Source organism: Pan paniscus, chromosome 5 (genome assembly GCF_029289425.2).
Source record: "Pan paniscus chromosome 5, NHGRI_mPanPan1-v2.0_pri, whole genome shotgun sequence".
Taxonomy (NCBI): Eukaryota; Metazoa; Chordata; class Mammalia; order Primates; family Hominidae; genus Pan; species Pan paniscus.
The window spans coordinates 85,478,387-85,499,901 of NC_073254.2; the positions used below are offsets into that span (position 1 = coordinate 85,478,387).

The 21,515-nt window shown below is 34.0% G+C and overlaps 1 protein-coding gene across 40 annotated transcripts in view; it reads right to left on the reverse strand.

Annotated features, from left to right (window-relative positions):
• The window catches only part of LOC129397991 (protein eyes shut homolog), a 565,331-nt gene that overhangs the window by 270,978 nt on the left and 272,838 nt on the right, over positions 1 to 21,515 (reverse strand). For 4 of the 40 annotated variants that reach the window (XM_063605359.1, XM_063605366.1, XM_063605362.1 and 1 more), the window contains one exon: positions 56 to 175. The exons of the other annotated variants lie outside the window; for them this stretch is intronic. The gene's annotated coding sequence lies outside the window, so the exon portion shown is untranslated. The remainder of the gene's footprint in view (positions 1 to 55; positions 176 to 21,515) is intronic. 40 annotated transcript variants of the gene reach the window in all.

The following is a 21,515-nucleotide window of genomic DNA, read 5'->3' on the forward strand; positions in this document are numbered from 1 at the left end:
ACCCCGTCTCTACTAAAAATACAAAAAAAAATTAGCCGAGTGTAGTGGTGGGCACCTGTGATCTCAGCTACCAGGGAGGCTGAGGCAGGAGAATCGCTTGAATCCGGGAAGCAGAGGTAGCAGTGAGCCGAGATCACGCCATTGCACACTCCAACCTAGGCAACAGTGCGAGACTCTATCTCAAAAAAATTAGAGAAAGGTAATTAAAAATCACTACCATAAAACTGACATAAGTATCACAATTTTTATTTTTATTTAGTACTTATATTTATTCCTTCATTTTAGTAAATAAAATTGCCTATGTAGTTTGCATAAATTTATTCACATCTTCAATCTTGCTGACACTTTTTTTTCCTGTTGGCCTCATATTCCTTTTCTGCAAATTTTCTCACAGCAAAATCTGGAAATATAGCCCTTAAAGTTAGGTGGTGCCACTTTATCACACAAATGTACATTAAATAGTTCAAAACTATGTTCCTTTAATCTAATATACAAATTGTATACTGATTGTAGGAGATTCTGAGTTAATTTAAACATTGCTATTAATAGTGTATAACCACTGATGAGTAAGACTCTTTGTTGAGTAAACAAGTTTGATTTCAGAGATTATTGAAGTTTACGAACATTTGTTCATGAATCAATATTTGGCCATTATGTAAGTTGTATTTTTTTAGAAGATTAATTGAGCTGATTAAGCCATCTTGTTTAAACTGAATTTGGAGGTTAATTCTGAATCTCTTGTGTTTCAAAATCACAACAATGTTATCCATTATTTTGTTATAATCCAGACTATATTTTAACACATCTTTCAACTTAATTGCTAATTTAATTTGAATTTTAAATATTAACTTTCCCATCAAAAAACTTTATCTGCCTTTCCAAGATTTAATCACTAGATGCATAACATTTTTCCCCAAGGGTTGATACAAGCTGTCTTACAAATTAGCCTACCCTTGTCCCATGTGGATAATAGTGTATTTATTAGAAACTATAGTCAGATCTTGTATGCTGCCCAACAATACTGCTTTAAATAGATATATAAGCTATCTCTTTGCTCAAAATGAAGATGTGTTCCAATAAGATTCCTTTGATGAATGCCTACAGAACATTTAAGACATGAGTGATGTATATTAGCCAAGTGCTCACCATCACGGAGGATGGAATGCAATTACCTGGGAACCTGGAATGATAGAAGGTTTGATTTTCTAATAAGCTAGAAGGCTAGTAAAGCATAAAATTTCTAGCATGGTTGGAAAGCTTAAAGAGAGCTTACACAAATCAAATTAATAATATTTAAATACAAATACATTAATGTGCAAGGAATTGACTGCACACTTTGCAAATATTTAACTTCATTTATTCTAAATATACAGATAGATTTGACTTTTTAGCAGTTTTCATTGAGTAGTTTATGAATTCTAAGATTATTTCCAACTATGGGATTATTTCCAGGCACTTCTTTACTCCTAACTGGTTTTAAATACATTACAAAAAATATTTCATAAAATCAACTAGATATAGTAGGCATCTATCTTCCAATAATAGCTAGATTTGACTCAGACTTGATAGTTTACAAAGTATTTTACAATATACCATTAAATTTGTATTTGAGTGAACATTGTATAACCACCAGTCTATCGAATTTTAAAATACCTAATATTCTTTTCCAAATAGTATTTCATATGGAGATTTTTCAAAAAAATAACTGTGGCTATGGATAACAATAGAATGTGTGTGTGTGTGTGTGTGTGTGTGTGTGTGTGTTATGTTTGGAAACACTAAGGATATGTGTCAACACCAATCATATGTTCACTGTATTAAAAAATTAGAATATTTGGTCTTGACAGCAACCTCGGTCATATTCCAAATTCCATTTTTAATTTGTTTGAAGATTAAAAGCTGATTAATTAGATTTTAAGTTATTTAAGGGATGGCTCAAAGATGATTTATAACCCCAACTCTATTTCAATGACATAAACACCTGCTACTTGATAAACCTTGATATTGGCAACATTAAAAATGACATTGGTAAATACTATTATGAGCAAATCTACCAATGACTTGAATTTTTGTAAAGACATGCATATTTTAAGCATTCAAATATATTTCTACACAAAATATTTATCTGCACTGTTACTTTGATAACATGAATAAAAGCACCAACATTTATACTAACATCTCTTCTCTGAACTAATTGCACAAACCACATGAAAAATTAAATTAGACAATTATATAATTAGAATGTGATCACAGTTCTCTGTTTTATTTACTTTTATTTATTTATTTAGAGACAGAGTTTCAGTCTTTCACCCAGGCTGGAGAGAAGTGGCGTGATCTCGGCTCACTGCAACATCTGCCCCCCAGGCTCAAGTGATTCTCCTGCTTCAGCCTCCGGAGTAGCTGGGATTATAGGCACTTGCCACCATGCCGGGCTAATTTTTGTATTTTTAGTAGAGACGGGATTTCACCATGTTGGCCAGGCTGGTCTCAAGCTCCTGACCTCAGATGAACAACCTGCCTCGGCCTCCCAAAGTGCCAGGATTACAGATGTGAGCCACTGCACACAGTCAGCTGTTTTTTTACATTATTTTACATTGGTATTTTCCTACTTAACTAATTATCTTTTGCTAAATATTTATATATATTATATAATTATATATGTAAATATATAATATATAAATGTATATTATGTATAAATACATTATATATTATGTATACTGTTTATATATTAATTATGTGTGTGTATATATCTATATATATATAATTATATTATAGTCCCAATAGTTTTACCATGTGAGAATTGATAAAATGTTTATCTCTTCATAGAAAAGGGAATCTCTCAGACCAGGTGTTTTCAAGATTTTGTTGTTTTGCTTTGTAATCACTTCAATCTTTGTTATTCATTAATCGTCTCCCTATGATTTAAAACCATAGTCAGCACTGATTGCACCAGAGTCTACAATTGCTTAAAATTCAGATTTAAGTAGAGTCATGACTATGATATTTTTTGCTTTTGCTCTAACATTGTGAATCACAATTTGTTAGTTTCTAAAATAACAGATGACTTTGAGTGGAACAATCCTTGCTCCATAAAAATAGTCTGCTGCAGTGAATAGTAATTCGTCAACTTCTCTCTACCATTGCTGGAGTGAAGGGTATGAGGGATCATAGTAGAGATGGCCTTGCTTTTGAGTTGAGAGTGAAAAATTTCAGTGTGAACACAGAATCAAACTTTTCCACTTATTATTGAAAAGGAGAAAGTGTGTGTGTGTGTGTGTGTGTGTGTGAGAAAGACAGAGAGAGAGAAAGAGACCTCTTTACAGACCCTATATGGAAGATCTGTTTTGTTTTGTTTTGTTTTGTTTTTCCATTTAACTCTTTCATGACCACATGTGTGGCCTTTGGTTTGTAACTTGGATATGGATGTTGTTTGTCACTGCACTTTGTATTTTATAGCAGTAGCTCATTACTCATGAGAACACATGAAGTTCTTACTGAAAAACAGTTTTTAAAAATTCATTTAAGTCTATTTTGCAGAATGTCATTTTGTGCATATTTTCCAATTTAATAGTTGCATCTGGCTGGTAACTTTGGCTAAAATTATTTTTGGACTAAAGTATCCTGTATATACTGTGATACGGTCTGGCTGTGTCCCCTCCCAAATCTCATCTTCAATTGTAGTTCCAGTTTCCCCCATCTGTTTTCATGATACTGGGTGAGTTATCATAGATCTGATGGTAAGGGGCTTTTCCCCCTTTTGCTCTGCACTTCTCCTTGCTGCCACCATGTGAAGAAGAATGTGTTCACTTCCCCTTCCGCCATGATTGTAAGTTTCCTGAAGCTTCCCCAGCCCTGAAGAACTGTGACACAATTAAACCTCTTTCCTTTATAAATTACCCAGTCTCAGGTATGTCCTTATAGCAGTGTGAGAATGGACTAACATGTGCTGAGTAAAATTTTTAATATAGAGAAAAGTAAAAATAAAAGCCATCAAAACTTTTAAATGTGAAATTCCATGCCAGTGATCTAAACAGTTTGAGAAAATTCTGTCTTGGTGTCTCATTGAGGCAAAAGAATAACTAACATGATTATTTTAATAGATTTTTTTGACATAATTCATTCTAACCAAAGTACATGTTTACAAAAATCTTCTTTATAAAATAATTTAAAAGAACTGATAATCACAAGACAGATTACTAATAATTTTTAAAGTTCTATGTAAAAAGTTATTTTATTCAAAAGTATTAAGGCAGTTACTTGGGCAGTGAATCTAATTTTGCTTTAAATATAACGGAAAATTACATTTTACTGGAAAATAAATTGGGAAACAGACTTTTCAGTACTCTTACATTCATTAGTTTAAAGAAAGAAGATGTTAAAAAGAAAAAAGTTGCCTCTAAACTAAAAAATTGCCTCAGCTTCCCAAAGTTCTAGAATTACAGGTGCGAGCCACTGTTCCTGGCCTAGATTTTTTTTACTCTGTTTTTTTTTTCTCTGATCATTATTGCCTCTAAAGATTAAAATAAAATGTTATTTAGTTAGAATATATGACTGGTTGTGAATAGGTGCTTGGTTTAGTACTACAGATTTTAAATTAGTATTTAGATATTAGCCAACATTTTTATACATGTTTATTTTTTAAAGTGATTTTATGGAGCTTGATATGAGTAGCAAAATCACATGGCAATGATCTCAAAATTGAATTGTGTTTTAAGAATCTCATGTCAATATAAATAATCTTTCAACCCATAAATGTCAATGAAGAAAGTGGGATCAAAGAGTATATTATCTGGGTTATGTTATAATTACAAGAGACAGAATTACAACTTGCTGTTTTAAATTTCAATATGTATGTTGTATATGTATGTAATGTAAATTGATAAAGAAGTATCAACTCAATTTTCAATACAAATGGCTAAATCAAAATAAGCTACGTATTTATGGAAGGATTAAAGGATTAAAAGCAATGAACAAACATGGAATATCTTCAAATTTAATAGTTAAGAAAGACCATCAAATAAAATTTACAAAGACCAATTATTTCATGACTATTATGGAAGATCCAGTGCTGAATACAAGATTAGATAATTATGCAAGATTATACAAGATTTGATGCTGATTGATGAAATAGTTAAACTTGTATACACTAGCATTGCTGTTGAACCATTTTAGTATTTATATTATTTAGCAAACTTATAAGCATCTTGGCAAACCTTTTTAGATTTGTAAAAAATTTAATTAAAAAATATTTTAACTTTTTTTTTTTTTTTTTTGAGATAGAGTCTGGATCTGTCACTCAGGCTGGAGTGTAGTGGCGTGATCATGACTCACTGCAGCCTGTACTTCCCGGGCTCAAGCGATCCTCCACTTCAGTCTCTTGAGTAACTGGGACCACAGGAGCACACGACTACATCTGTCTAGTTTTTTTTTTTTTTTTAATATATAGGGACAGGGTTTTGCCATATTGCCCAGGTTGTTGCTGGGCAAGCTATCTGCCTACCTCAGCCTCCCAAAATTCTGGGATTCTCCCAAAGTTCAGCCTAGACTTTTTTTTTTTTTTTAATTCTAAGTTTTATCTCTGGTCATTAATTACATTGAAAATGTATAATTTTCAAAATGGTAAAACTGTGACTCTGTAAATATAAAATAAACATATGTCATTCATTTTATTTAACTTACTGATTAATGTGAATATAAATGAAATAAGTCAATTCAAATGAGAATTTGGCTTACAAAGAGTTTTATTCTCCACTAGACAACATTCATTTGTATTTTTTAATTTTTTTAATACAACTCGATCTTTTTGTTTGCTTGTTTGTTTTTTGTTTTTTGAGACAGAGCCTTGCTCTGTTGTCCAGGCTGTCAAGATCTTGGCTCACTGCAACTTCTGCCTCCTGGGTTCAAGAGATTCTCATGCCTCAGCCTCCTGAGTAACTGGGATTACAGGCGCCCGCCACCATGCCCAGCTACTTTTGTATTTTTAGTAGAGATGGGGTTTCACCCTGTTGGCCGGGGCGGTCTTGAAATACTGACCTCAAGTGATCTACCCACATTGGCCTCCCAAAGTGCTGGGACTACAGGCATGAGCCACCACACCAGGCCATTCATTTGCACTTTAATGAAGAAAAAGTATCTTCACGGCTAGGAGCAGGCAGCATTTGCCGTTAAGTTTTCTACAACTCTACTACTCCTTCAGAGTTATAAATAGCTTAATCAATCTAAAACAACTAAAGGTACACACTTCTATAGAATCAGAAGGTTCACTAGACAATGTCGAGAATGCCACTACGAAAAAACTGCCAGTCATCTCTTCTGCCTGTTTCAAGTCTGACAAATTTTGCTGACTGTAACCCCAACTCCTCTTTATAGGTCTTATCTACTTCCTGCCACTGTATGCATATTCTTATGCAAAATGTTCTTTATAGAGTTGAGCTCATCTAGTATAGCCAATTTTAAATTTCACTATTTCCACAGATATTTTCATATCATTAGGAAATCCTTAGAAAGATTTCAATGGCTGCATGATATGAATCTACTAAAAACGATATAAGCCCTCTTCTAATGTTGGTCATAGAGGGTATTCAAGTGTTTGCTATCTTAAATGGATCTGAGAACAGCAGTATACATACCATATTCAACTACAAAATAAATTTTAATAATATTACAGTAATGAATGTTTTATACTACTTCTAGAATTAGATCTATGTAGATAAAATATGTTCCTGATTACTTGTATGTGTGTGTGTATGTATGTGAATGTTTGCATGCCTACTTTTAATATTAGTGTATATAGTGTCTGTATTGTATTGGGATTATTGGATTTTGTAGTATCTAATATCATAGGCAAAATACAACACTTGTAAAAGTTGTATTTATGCAATAACTGAAATGGAAAATATTTTATATATTTATGTGCCATTTGAATTTTTTACTTTGAAAATTGTCTGTATCTTTTGGAATTTTGTTGTTGTTATTCTTTTCAGGTTAAGGGAATCAAATGTAATTGGTTATAGTGACAATGTTGCAACTTGCCTAAGCCCTATACTCCCTGAAACAGAGAATGTCAAGAAATCTTCCTAATCCTTTTGTGATTTGGGCAACAGCTTCTGAAACACTCTTCCCAATATGATTTAAACAGATACAGAGGCCTCCTTATTTACCTTGACAAGGCTAGACAGACTCTCCAAATTCCCATTCTTTATCTCATAAATGGTTGGCTGAGCTGTTTTCCCCACTGACAAATTTAGATAAAACTTAATCAAACTTTAGTCAGACTTCTCTCCTTCACCCAGGCCCCTGAACTTTGACCCACACTTTGGTATATAGTTTATTCTTAAATTATAAAAATAGTGGTGTTATCTGCTACTAAAAAACTACAAAAGTGAAAATGTCCAAAGAACTATTCTACAAATAAGTAATGTGACATGATCATACTTAATGCAGAATTTATTGATAAAGAAAGATACTTATGTAAGGAAATGAAATATATTTTCATTATTTGTGATTATTTAAATTTTAGTTTGCTAAATTGAAGGTAAATTCCGTAAACCTGTATTCACTGAATCAATTAGGTTATCAATTATGGCAACTTCTTTTTCTAATTATTATTTTTATAGGACATTAAAAAATTGCAACTTGTCAAAGCTTTTAATAACTGAATGAAGTCATTTCATAATAACTGTAGACTTCTGTAGACCCAGCACAGTAGTACCTCTTGAAAAGTAAATGTACACTTTTATTTTTAAGTTGTACTGCAAAGGAACTATCCAATGGAAGTTTCTACAGCGATTCAATCTGTTCCTTTTTCCCAATCCATTTCCAAGAAATTCTGTATCTGTCTGATTCCCGGCACTTATCTCCACCTCTTCTCTATGATTGTATCCTTTCCAATTTGAACCCGATGATCTAAATTCATGCTTCTCCTTATGAACTCACTTCAATTTTCTGCAACTGTTCTACAGTGTAAGATTTGCTGAGTATTAAACCCACCCTATGAAGCCCTGCTTCAGCATTCTCTGGATACAAATACACAGACAATTCAACTCAAACTTGCTCAAAGACTAACTCAGTTTTATGCCTGAGGAAGGAGGTGTGCTCCTGATGTTCTGTAGCACAGTGGTTCCCAACCTTTTCGGCACCTGGGACCAGTTTCCTGGAAGACAATTTTTCCACCAGATGGGAGGGGAGGGTGGTTTCAGGATGAAAGTGTTCCACCTCAGATCATCAGGCATTAGATCCCTCATATGCGCAGTTCAAATAGGGTTTGAGCACCAGTAAGGCTCTAATGCACCCCTGATCTGACAGGAGGCAAAGCTCAGGCAGTCATGCTCTCTCACCCTCCCCTCACCTCCTGCTGTGAGGCCTGGTTCCTAAATGGACACAAACCGGCACTGGTCCCTGGCCCAGGGGCTGAGGACGCTTGCTGTAGCAGATATTCCTGGACTAATAGATCTTACTACAATAATCTGTATCCAATTTTACAGCAGAAAATGTATTAACTAAACCTAATGCAGAGACTTAAAGCTATATCACCAAATGTCCATGGGGAGAACTGGAGATGCAGTATGTTTCCTATATAAACTATTTTAAAATACTTTGGCTCTACTTTGTTATGCTCTATACCAGAATTTGGCAAACTGCAGCCTGAACCCATATATGCCTGCCTTCCTGTTTTGGTAAATAAAATTTTATGAGACCACACCTCTGCTCATTACTGCTGTGTGTAGCTGCTTTTGTGCTTGTAGCTGTGTAGTTGCTATAAAGACCTTATCTGTTGTATTCCTAGGGCTGTCTTTACAAACATGTGCCCAGTGCACTCCCACAGGGTACCACACAGAGAAGGGCTTATATTTAAGGTCTAATTTTCTGCAATTACGTTATTGAAATTCTTAAAACATTCATTTTTGAATTAGTGTTTATAAAGTCTGCTGGGATAACATATGATATACTGGGGGCTTAATGCCTCAGCTCATGTTTTTCCAACCTGACTTTCTCCTCAGGAAGAATTTTTCTGACAGCTGCTCCCAGTCAACCCTGTCTGCCTATCCTTGTCCTTCCTGATCTGGTTCAATGGCTGCCGCCCATTGGCCAGAACAGTTACAGATTACATTAGTCAGGGAGATCCATGTTCCACCATACAGATGTCCTGGTCTGGAATGCAGGGAGCATTGGGCTCTGGAGTTGGCCAGAAATGTCTCAGGGCCCTGGGCAAGGTGGCAACCATCCTCCCCGGACCAGCAGTGGTACAGTGAATTCCCCAAATGACTAGGCAGATGCTTTTTGTCCACTCCCATCCATTATTTTTCACTGAGCCCTTTTATAGCTGAACCTGTTTTTCCCCTAAGCCTGTCAGAAGTTAATATCTGACTCTACTATATATTTCTGATCAGGGAAAAACCTCAAGGCAAAATGGATTCAGATTCCAGACTTACCTCTTATCTCCTTATCTTTCACGGCATCTCAAACTTGTTATCTCGACTACTTTGCTAGCTTTATGTTGTCTTTAAAGATTGCTTTTACATTTATTTGGAACTTTTTCAGTGACCCTAAGCAAAAGTGATCCATCTTTATTAGAAGTAAAAATCCACTAACTAAGAAATAAACATTGTTCTCTCAAGTTGTTCAAGACATTTTAACAGGAGTTTATTTTTAAAAATCTTGTAATCATTATACTTAACATGAAAATGAAATTGCCTTGATGATTCAAATTATTTTAAATAATTTTACTTTAAACTGCAATTTTCTTTTCAAATACTGCACAAACCACCAATTCAGCAGGTAACATTTGAAGACCTGCTGAATTTCTCATATATCGAGAATGACACCATACACATAGCTGAAGCTGAAATTTTCAATTTATTAATCATGTGCAGATGCATTCTCTCCTGCAATTTAATTTATTTAATGCCCAGGAACAAATGGATAAGATGTTTATGTGTCATATTAATGGGGACATAGCATCTTTCTCACAAGGGGATCAAACCATTTTTAAATTTAATTTACTCTCAAACTGTGATGATACTAATGTAATTATCTTTCACATTAGAGCTAAGATTCAAAATAAAAGGAGTAACCAAAATTGCCAGAAATTATGAGATTCAAATTTGTGATCAGAGGCAAAAGCCTTTCAGTTCTAAGGTACTTATTTTAAACAATAAAGCCAAATATCGAGGAAATTGCATTAATGAAAAATATATTCACTATCTGTTGTTTCTTTTAAATGAAGAATTGATTCAAATCGGCACTTTGGTTTTGGGAACAAGGTATTGGAGTTAGAATCTCACCTGAATTTATATGATGCAAGTGATGGCAGACTAATTCATTGTTTTTAAGTTTCTATGTCCACAGCTCTACTGAAATCATTCTGACAAAAATCATTAGAAAAATATAAATTCACTTCTATAGTGATATCCTCCTAAAATGATAACCTGACATGTCTTATTTTTGCCAAGTGGCTTCATCTGAAACAGCATATTGTAATGTGAAAAGGATTTAGTAATCAGAAGCAGTTTAGAAATGTCAGTGTAGGCAACAGAAGATCACAGCAATCTATTACTGAGGTTCCTTTCGTGGGATATAGGATAGATCATAATGTTTTGTTCAATAAAAGGAAAATGTAAAACTGTAGAAACATGAAAACAAAGTGATAAACAGGAAGCTATGTCCAGCATCTAAAACAAGAATCTGGATTATGCTCCTGTCAGTACTTTTGTCTAAAACGAGCACAGGGAATTCAATGATTTATATCTTAGAGTGATATTGTACTATTGAGGGAAATCATATTAATAGGAAAAAAAAGTTTACCTATGAGACTTTGGTTATTGTTAATTTGATGAAAATTTACCAGTTCCTTCATTAAGATTAACACTTAGAAATCTTGCTTGTAAAAACAAATTAAAACAAAACAAACAAAAACATCTCTAAAACACCATAATAATCTTTTATAAAATAATGATGAGTTATAGGTAGTTAATTTTTGCCAACGTATTAGAACATGAGGTGTTCTGTACTCCTTTTTAAGCAATTGATAATGTCCAAATCTCAAGCTGATTTTTACATTTAAATAAAGGAAGTTATTTATTATTATATACTCATATTCATTAATCAAAGTATATAAAATATTTTAAAAATATGTCAATGGAAAGAAACCTTTCTGTTATAAACTTCATATATGTGTCCTTCTAAAATTCACAAGATGAAATTCCAACTACCCATGTGACATTAGGAAGTGGTACCTTTGAGAGGTAATTGGGTCATGAGGGCTCTGCCTTTATGAGAGAAACTCCAGAAAACTCACTAGTTCTCTTTTTGCCATGTAAGGATATGAGAAGATGGCAATTGGCAATCTGAAGCATTCCATCACTAGGATCCTATCGTCCTGTCACTGGGTCTCTGTCTTCTAGCCTCTGGAGCTGTGTTAAATTTTTGTTGTTTATAAGCCATCCAGGCTATGGTACTTGTTATAGTAGCCCAAAGATACAAAGATACTTTCCCTTTCCTGTGAGGGTTTTTCAAAGATTTAGTATCCGCATGATATGTTCTAACACCTATCAAGCAATTATTTGACTACATTTTTATTATTGTATCTTTGAACAAGAAATTAATTAAACAATCTCTTTCCTGAACTTTCTCTCAACCTCCTTCTTTATTTTTTGGTTTGCTTTTATACTGATATCAGCCAAGAAAATATTCCCTTTTCTTTTAAGAATCCTTCCCTAGCCCATCTTCTTTTGATAGATGCTTTTCCTATATGTTCACTCTATTACAGTTTCCATAACTTTGTCATGGTATGCCATATTTGCCTACTTATCTATCTGCCTTCTACAGTAATTACTATACACCACTTTTACTTTCTGTCCTCTTCACCATTTCCCCCAGACACAAGACTTAGTACTTCACATTTTGCAGGTACTCAGTTGAATAGATAAAGTCCTCAGTTAAAAGTAGCAATGCCCTATCAGAAAGATTACTAAGTGAATGACGGCCTTCTGTTCCCTGATTTATAAAATGGCACAAAGGCTAATTACAGAAAGCAATGTCTAGCCAAGAAGGAGTAGAAGGCTTTAAGTCAGTGCATACAGTGCACCACAATTAAAGTTAGAAATATCCCAGTTTTGTCTGGTATCAGCCCTGATCTCAACATATATTTCACTACAAAACTCTTAATTTGCACAATTATGCATTCATATGTTGTTTTCAATTTCTTCTTGGTCATAAAAGTATTGATTTTGTACTGTAACTTTACACAAGGAAAAAAAAAAGAAACGATTCAAATTGTACCTGGTGTAATTATATTCCAAAGACTGTTTCAAAGCAAATTTCAGAGCACAAACCCAAGATGATCATCAGGCTATAGAATGTGATAGTTACAGTCACTATCAATTAAAAGTAATAAAAGTGATTTCTGACCAAATAATAAAATTTATGTTTTCATTATCTTTATGGTACACCTAAAACGACCATGAAATAAACTAATTCATTCTACTTTGTGAAATAAACTGAATTTACTTCACATTATTACTAGCAATTCTACTTTAATAGATTTATAAATTACCAAATAACATTCCTGACGGTGTAGTAAGAAATAAATTTACCACCTAGAGTTTTATTTCTTCTCTTATCTTTTACAATGCATATGACTGCTTAAATGATCTATTTAGCCCTTTACTTTATTTTTTCACTATATATTAGTTCATATTACTTAGCAATATACTTTTATTATTATACATTTATTCAAGAAAAAATGTTTATATATTTAATTTTCACTTTGCATAAAACTACATTTGACACTTTTATTAAAAACATTCATATTGTAATTTAATTTTACTTTGAAGTTGTGATTACTCACAGAAGCTGGTTCAAATATTTTTTAGTCTTAAAACACTCACACCTCATTATTGTCTAGCCAAATTTTGTTGGCAAATTAATAACTGTTTCTTACTTTCGTAATTAGTTTTTGGGACTCTAATTTACATTTTAGAATTGAACTGTCTGAGACAATAATGAATAGTCACTATTAGACATGTAAAATTTGAGTAGTTCAAATTCAGGTGTGCTGTAAGTATAAAAAATGCAGATTTTCAAAAACAGTAAAAAGATGAATACTGTAAAATATCTCAATAAGGCAATTGAAACTTTTAAAATATATTGGAGTCAATCAAATATATAATTAAAATTAATTTTACCTTTATTTTCACTTTTTTAACATGGCTACTAGAAATTTTAAAATTGCATAAATAGCTTGCCTTTGTGGCTCACATTATATTTCCTTTGGTCTATGCTGTTCTAGCTTTGCTCAATGGTCCTTCTGCATATTGTTGCCCTCATTTTTCTTTCAATCTTTAACTATTTTGTTTTTCCACCTGAAAAATACTGTTTTAGGGGGTCATTTTCACATTATTGGTACCAACCTATAATACTTAAACTCTTAAGTTGGGTGCAGTGGCACACACCTGTAGTCCTAGCTGTTCAGAAGGCTGAGGCAGGAGGATTTCTTGAGACCAGGAGTTTGAGGACAGCCTGGGCAACATAGAAAGACCCCATTTATTTTTAAAAATATATGCATAACTGAACTCATAAAATTTCCCTTACAGCTTTACTATTTAATATGTGGAGGAGACTGCTGGGTTTGTGTGTGTGTGTGTGTATGTGTGACTAAGAGAGAATTTTGAAGGACTAACGTGTGTCAGATCCTCTTTTAGTGATATTACATGAGATGTCTCATTTTAATTAAAGTCCATGTAAGAGAGATATCATTCCTATTTTACAGACAGAGAAAGAATCTTGAGGAAGATTGAGTAACTTGTCCAGTATGTGCTTCTCTAAAGAAAACATTATCTTACTTGATGAAATCTTTACAATACCATATTATGATAATGTAGGTATTTTCAGAAAAAAATATTAGCAATATTAGTTCCATGGGCATTATAAATTTTAATATCCTCAAAATTTTCTTGTAATATCTCTTTAGTTTTTTCAGGTGTACCTTGACTTAATTTTGCAACAATTCACTTAAGGTTGCTGGTACTTTTATCTTGTCCAATGTTACTGTCTTTTCATATGAATTCTATATAACTTAATGAATATGAACTTTAAGTGTTTTAAAATTGTCTCTAATATCACATGTACTTAATTCTTAGGATAATTTGGATAATAAAAGTAGAAAACAAATACCATTATTTGTATCATAACAGTATATGGTAATAATATATGTCATAGATCTGGTTTCAGTATATTAAGAACTGTTTTGAAATCAATATAAAGAGATTTTAGTCATTAAAAATGTACAGATGGTATAGTTATGATAAATTGTTGATATTCCAAAGTAAATTATAACAAGAATTATAACAATGTCGCAAGATCCTTCGGGTATCACTTCACCAGCCAGACACCTCTGTGGCCAGTAAAGCCTCTGCTTGAGATTTGCTGGCACCTGCTAGGCTTGTTCCGCCCACCCAGCCCAGCAGGCTTCACTCATCTCACGCTGCCAGCCCAGATCCCACACCTGCCAAGGCTGAGCCAGGTGCAGAGTGGTGAGGAGTGTGTGCATGAAAGAGTGCAGGGTCCAGCCACTGCATACAGGCAGGCATGCCAGCTACTGCTACTGCAGTGGGGCAGGCAGCTCCAGGCCCTGGCACAGGTGCGAGTTTGTGTGAGGCTAAAGCTGGACCAGACATACAACATGCCACAAGCAGTCTCTGCTGCAGGCACCAGCATCCAGAGGAGGAGAACACAGTGGCAACTGAGAGCTCAAAGATGCCAGGAACTGCGGAGCCCCAAAGAGGGTGTTACAACATGTCACAGGCCTGGCTCGTGGAGCTCTTAGGTCTGGGCTCCCAGAACTGCCACTCTTTACTCTTACAGTCTGGGAGTGCGTCACCACCTGCAGCTCAGCAAGCCAGCCAGGAACATGTTACAGCTCCTTTCACTCCCGAGGTTTGGTGGGTCCTGAGTTCTTTTCCTGAATCCAAGAAGGATGAGGTTACACTGACAACTGGAGGGTTAGCAAGGCAGAGAGGAGTTTTATTGAGTGACAGAATAGCTCTCAGGAGACCCAAAATGGGTCCTTTCCACAGACAGGTCTTTGTGTAGAGGAGACCCAAAGTGGGTAGCTCCTATCTACAAGGAGGTCATCAGGAAGAGTGTCTGAATCTGGCTGAGTCCTGGGGTTTTTATGAGCTCACAAGGGAGGAAATCCATGCTGATTGGTTCATGGGTGGCCATGGGAGGACCTGGAAAAAGTACCATAAGTTCTCACTCTGGTCACAGACTCCACCCAGAACTGGCATCCGAGCCCCCAGGCTTCAGGCTGTCCATTGCTCTTGCTTGAAGGTGGGGTTTCACTGGGGACCTTCTTTCCTGCCTAGAAACCTGTCTGCCTCCTACTGCCATCAACATGCCATCCAGCGTGCCCAGGCTGTCTGTGCCAAGGGGCAACTGCAGGCCAGCACCAAGCTGACCTCAGACACCTGGCCTCCCTCCCAAGCTCACCAGCACCCAAAGCCTGGAGGGGGTCAAGGCGGCAGTAGGGGTGGTGTGTCAGTGCAGCCTTGAGTGTGTGCACAGCAGGCTGGCTTATGACGGTGCCTGGGCTCGGCCACAACTTTGCTCTGCACTGGAGCAGGCATTGGGAGTGCGGAGAGGCCAGAGACCAGGAGCAGGCACTTACAAACCTGCAGGGGCAGGGGGTTTCCCCGGATCCCAAGAGCACAAGGATATCTGGGTCAGGAGCCACAGCTGGGTGGCTGCCACTGCACCTGGGAACACTGGGCAGCCCCTGCCAGCTCCACAGATTGCACATCCCCAGTCAAGCCTCCTCCACTGCAGCTGGCTTCCATGTAGTAGCTGTTCCAGATGGGCCACCACTGCCACCAACAAGATGAACAACAAGAATACAGCAAGAAACACAACTTCGGATATAGCAAAAAGAAAAATGGGACTGAAAGAAATTACCTTTCTACTTGACCCCAAGATGCACTGTCATGTCATTTATTCCGCAAATGCATCAGCCTGGCCTATGTCTGGAGAACACACAGAGGATAATTCTAACAATGTCAAATCTAGGTAAGTTCTACACTGTTTTGCTCCGTAACTCCAGAAAAGTCACAACCTCACCATATCCTAGTTTCCTTAATTATAATGAGAGAGTTTGATGAAATGGAAGATTTTAAACAATCTCCCACTTTTAATAATATCACAGTCCTTTAAAATCTGTTTAGAAACATCAAAGTTAATATTATACAAAATCCATAAAACATGAAATAGAATAAAGAGAGAAGCTATAATAAATAAAAACCTAAGGAAAATAAATAAAAGCAGGCCGGGTGCAGTGGCTGATGCCTGTAATCCCAACACTTTGAGAGGCTGATGATGTGGGCAGATCACTTGAGGCCAGGAATTTGAAATCAGTCTTTAGTTCTTTTCTGGCCAATATGGCAAAACCCCATTTCTGCTAAAAATACAAAAATTAGCTGGGCATGGTGGCTTATGCCTGTAATCCCAGATACTACAAAGGCTGAGGCACAAGAACTGCTCGAACCTGGGAGGCCAAGGTTGCAGTGAGCTGAGATCACGTCACTGCACTCCAGCCTGTGCAAGAGTAAGCACTATCTCAAAAAGAGAAAAAAAGAAAAGAAAGAAAAGAAAAAAAAATTGTTTTGGCTACTCCCAATAGATTTTGCATGTAACTACTGGGTTGTTTTTCTGCAGGTACAGAAATGATTGCCACATATTCACTCCCCAAGATTAGGCTGTAAGGTTTTTCATGGGCATAAATATAATTTTTCATCTTTGCGTCTTAATAACCAAACTCAAACAGGAATAACTCAATCTCAGTTAACTATTAATAAAGTAAAAAGAAATACTATGTTTTTACTATAGTTTACATCATCAAATAAAGTATACAGTTGAGCGATCTTCTGAATAATTATCATTTAAATACCATGTTTAATTATTTCATTAAATGTATCTCTGATATTTTGATACACTAATAATACAGTTATAAAACTTTTCCAATAAAGTTGTCCAATTTTTGAATTTATGGTACTGAAAATTACTTTATAGCTAATTTTTGATGTATATTTTAGCTTGTACCTTTCAAGCAGCATTAATTTAGAATTTACAGTCCTTTGAATTTTAAAAATTAGTTCAAAGATTTTTATTGCAGTCTTACTTAAAATACTTTCTAGTTTCTTTAAAATATTTCAAACACTTTGATGACATTTTTTTCAAATGATATTAAAGAATGTATTTCAGTTTTAGTTTATGTTTTGTCAAATATTTATAATGATCAATGATCATATCCTACATTATGTCTATTACTCAAAACATTGACAAACTATAATCTGCATTTACTAATATACTAAGATGCTAATATTCATTCATTCATACTAAGCTATGTCAATCACTATAATACTTGTAATAATAATATTTATACTTATATTTATATTATAAAATATAATAATTATAATATATTATAATTATATACGATTATATATAATATATAACATATAACATATTAATATAACATATAATAATATATAATATATTATTAATATAACATATAATATGTTATATATTGTATATAATGTAACATAAAATAATACATTATTATATATTGTGTATAATATATAACAATTATATAATAACAATATTCAAAACTTGTATATATTGCAGGACACAAATAAAGGTGTTAGACTGTTCTTGGTGTCCATTATTTTGTAATTTTCACTTCAAAAATACGTGTGTGTATGTGGTGTACGTGTGTGTATTTAAGCAAGACTTTTACTCATTGTATAGAAAATATTGTTCAACATGCACTGAAATGATGGCATGCATCTCTGCCATCCAAAGGCAGACATAATTCTGCATGTCTTTCACATATTTTATTCTTTCTGAAGAATCTAAAGGCACACAACTTTTAAGTTAAAGCATATTAAATGGATATATATAATGAATATGTGTAATATAATGAATATACAAAGTACAACATTTACATTAAAGAGTATAAAGTGAGTATGTATATTATTATATATACTGGTCCCATACACAGTATCTTCTTATTCTATGGGTACATCCATGTCATTATATTTTTTAAAGCTTTCCAGTTGTTGTAAGTTGCAGAGAGATTTGACAACCAATGGTCTAGCCATAATCTTCAAGCCTGAAGATTTTTTTTTAAAGACCTATTGGTACTTTGTTATTTTTTCATCATCTCGTATTTTGATTGTTGCTACCTTGGATAATTCACAGATATTCTCAGATTAAAAGTTGTTTGCTCTTGAATTTACTCTGTATCTTGCGGACAATACTAATGAAAATGTGATTGGAAAGACCCAGAGCATCAGTGTTATGTCCTGCTAAGGCTGACAATCAACTTTGCCCCCAGTGGCATTTATTTTTCTACAGGCAAGTTGGGACCCACATCTTAGACTGCCATCCATAGGCAGAGATAATTTAAAACTCCATGTTGGATATTTTCATGTAAGCTCTACTATTAACATTACACTCTGTAACACAAAATTGGCTTGGGCAAACACTTTCCATTAACCAAACCTAAACCTTTAATGCTCCCAATTAGCTGAAGAGACTTCTTGAGTCACCATTTACTTCTCTCTCAAGGGTCCCTCTATTAGTTCTATTTCTCAAATATTTATAGTGCAGTCCCCCTTTTCTATTTCATTTGTCATTGAATTCAGACCCTCATTATCTCTTACATTTTTTGTTGACCTAATTGTTAACTCCCAGGTGTATCACATTCGTGTGTCTCATTTTGCTTTTCTAATGGGTAATGGTATGTATTAAATGGTGTCTTTTAGATATATTCAAAAGGTAATGTAACAGTTTTATTTTTAAGTGTCAATATGTACAATGTTTTAGAAATTACCACCTTTTAAATATTTAAACTAATAAATTTTAGATGGCATCTTAAAAACATGTAGGGCTGTCAACGGTTTTTCAAAATACTTTTGGGGGTTAGAAATGCAAAAGCAATGAAAACCACTACTCTACTTCTATTACAAATCTTTTAAAATACATGTTATTATAACCTTGAAAGTGCTGATTCATACCATGAATATTATTTAGTTAATATTAATAAGCAGAATTTAATATAACATTTAATATTATCAGAAAGTAATTTTCTAAATTAGTTAAATGGTTATAAAAATACAGTATTTTAATGTAAATATTTTACAATATCCTGATTTCTCCACCAACTTTTTCATTGTAAAATTTTTTGTATATTATATAAACATGCTATATATGTATATAATAATTTTTGTATATAATAATTACAGAAAATTACCATATACACCATATACACATATAGCATGCATGTTTAGTAAAGACAAAAAAAAATTAGCCTACTATCTGACTACTATATTTCCTCTGGAAGAAGCTATGTTTGTTCAAGAGGCAATTTGACATTTTATATTTGCAAAAGGTTATCAGCAAATATCAGGAACAAACATCAGATGTGAGCTAGCAAAGACAAGAAAACATCAAATTTGAATGAGGCAGTTTAATAATAAAACATATAGCAGGATACATATCACCCATGGGGTCATAGCCAAACAATTTGAAGAGGAAGAGTTAATATATTTTAATAGTCACCTATAACTTATTGTAGTGTATTCCCATACTGTTATCCAAAATTTGTAGTTAACATAGGGACAGAATGGAAAGAATGAAATAAATGAAAAAACCCCTGAAATATTAGAAATCTTCCAAATTTAATAAACATAGGAATCTTGAAGTAGGTATACCATGGTCTCTGGACCTCCACATAGCAAGACCCTGGAGATAGTTGGTCAGGGTGCTCAATTTCCCAAAATATATAAAGTTTGAGGCAATTTTATTTTAAATTTCACAGGGACAGAATGCCTTCAGTAGATATGACTTATATATAATTAGCCTGACTGAAATGAAATGAAATGAAATAAATACTGTGTTAATTAAGTTAATTTTATTTCTATAGTCTGTTGTAAAAGTTTCCTTTGGTAACTGTTAAAAATGTGCTGTGATTTTAACAGTCCTCTGCATGAAGTACAGTTTAAATAATTTTGTAAAAATGTGATATTAATTGGCTAAGACTTCCAAAGCAATTATAATATCTGTGGGTGGTTTGAAGCTGATACTGATCATTGATGCTTCATCAAGTTTAATAAAATGGTTCTTTTTTTGCCTGAATACATTCTAAGCCAGTGAGCCATGTAGTACCACTTTTTAAGCAACACTTATAGAATTCATACAATGTTAGTTCTAGAAAGAATTAAGTATCCTTTCATCCAACTGCTTCTTTTTACTGATAAAGAAATTGCAGTCGAGAGAATTTGAATAAATTGTTCAAACAATTATATAACAAGCCCCGGCTTGTGAGACAAACTTGAATTTATGTCTCCAGCTTCCTAGTTTAGTACATACTCATTTCAACACAAAACACTGCCAAGGTTTCAGTGAAAAGGATATCAGTAATTCATTACCAATTATACCAGTTGCAAAATTAAATCAAAATATCTCAGAAATTCAGTAGAATATTCAATAATTATTTCGAGTTCATTCACTAAATATGTAGTAATATTACAGAGTAATTGCAGGAGAAAATTAATATAAAACTATGTTATATTTTTATTTTTGTTAATTTAATATTCAGCTACAGTTTCATGTATGATCAAAATTTATTTGTTATAGAAAACCATTCAATTTCAGCAATATTTTATAAAGCATGGTATCTCTTTTGAAATATATAACAAAATTAAGACTATAAATCTCCAAAAGTTAATTCTGCAGTTTTTTTTTCCTAAAGAAAACCCCACTTTCCAATTGACAACCATTATGACATTGTACACAGAGAATATAAAAATTTAGTTAACTAATGCATGGCACTTAAAACTGTGAATCAGATTCAGGTTTGCTATGAAGTTAGAGTAGGTAGATAGGCAGATAATAGTAGGGCAGGATAGTGCCCCAAGTAATGTCAGGTGACTGTCTTGTAATTGTCAGGTGGCCCCTTAATTGTGGGCCACAACTCCCAATAAAATCCTAAGAATTGAGCAAACATGTGGCAGATGACACGATTGTATATTTAGAAAATCCCATCGTCTCAGCCCAAAATCTCCTTAAGCTTATGAGCAACTTCAGCAAAGTGTCAAGGTACAAAATCAACGTGCAAAAATCACAAACAATCTTATACACCAATAATAGAGAGCCAAATCATGAGTGAACTCCCATTCACAATTGCTACAAAGAGAATAAAAATACCTAGGAATACAACTTACAAGGGATGTGAAGGACCGCTTCAGGGAGAACTACAAACCACTGCTCAAGGAAATGAGAGAGGACACAAACAAATGGAAAAACATTGCGTGCTCATAGATACGAATAACCAATATTGAAAAAATGGCCATACTGCCCAAAGTAATTTATAGATTCAATGTTATCCCCATTAAGTAATCATTGACTTTCTTCAAAGAATTAGAAAAAAACTACATTAAATTTCATATGGAACCAAAAAAGAG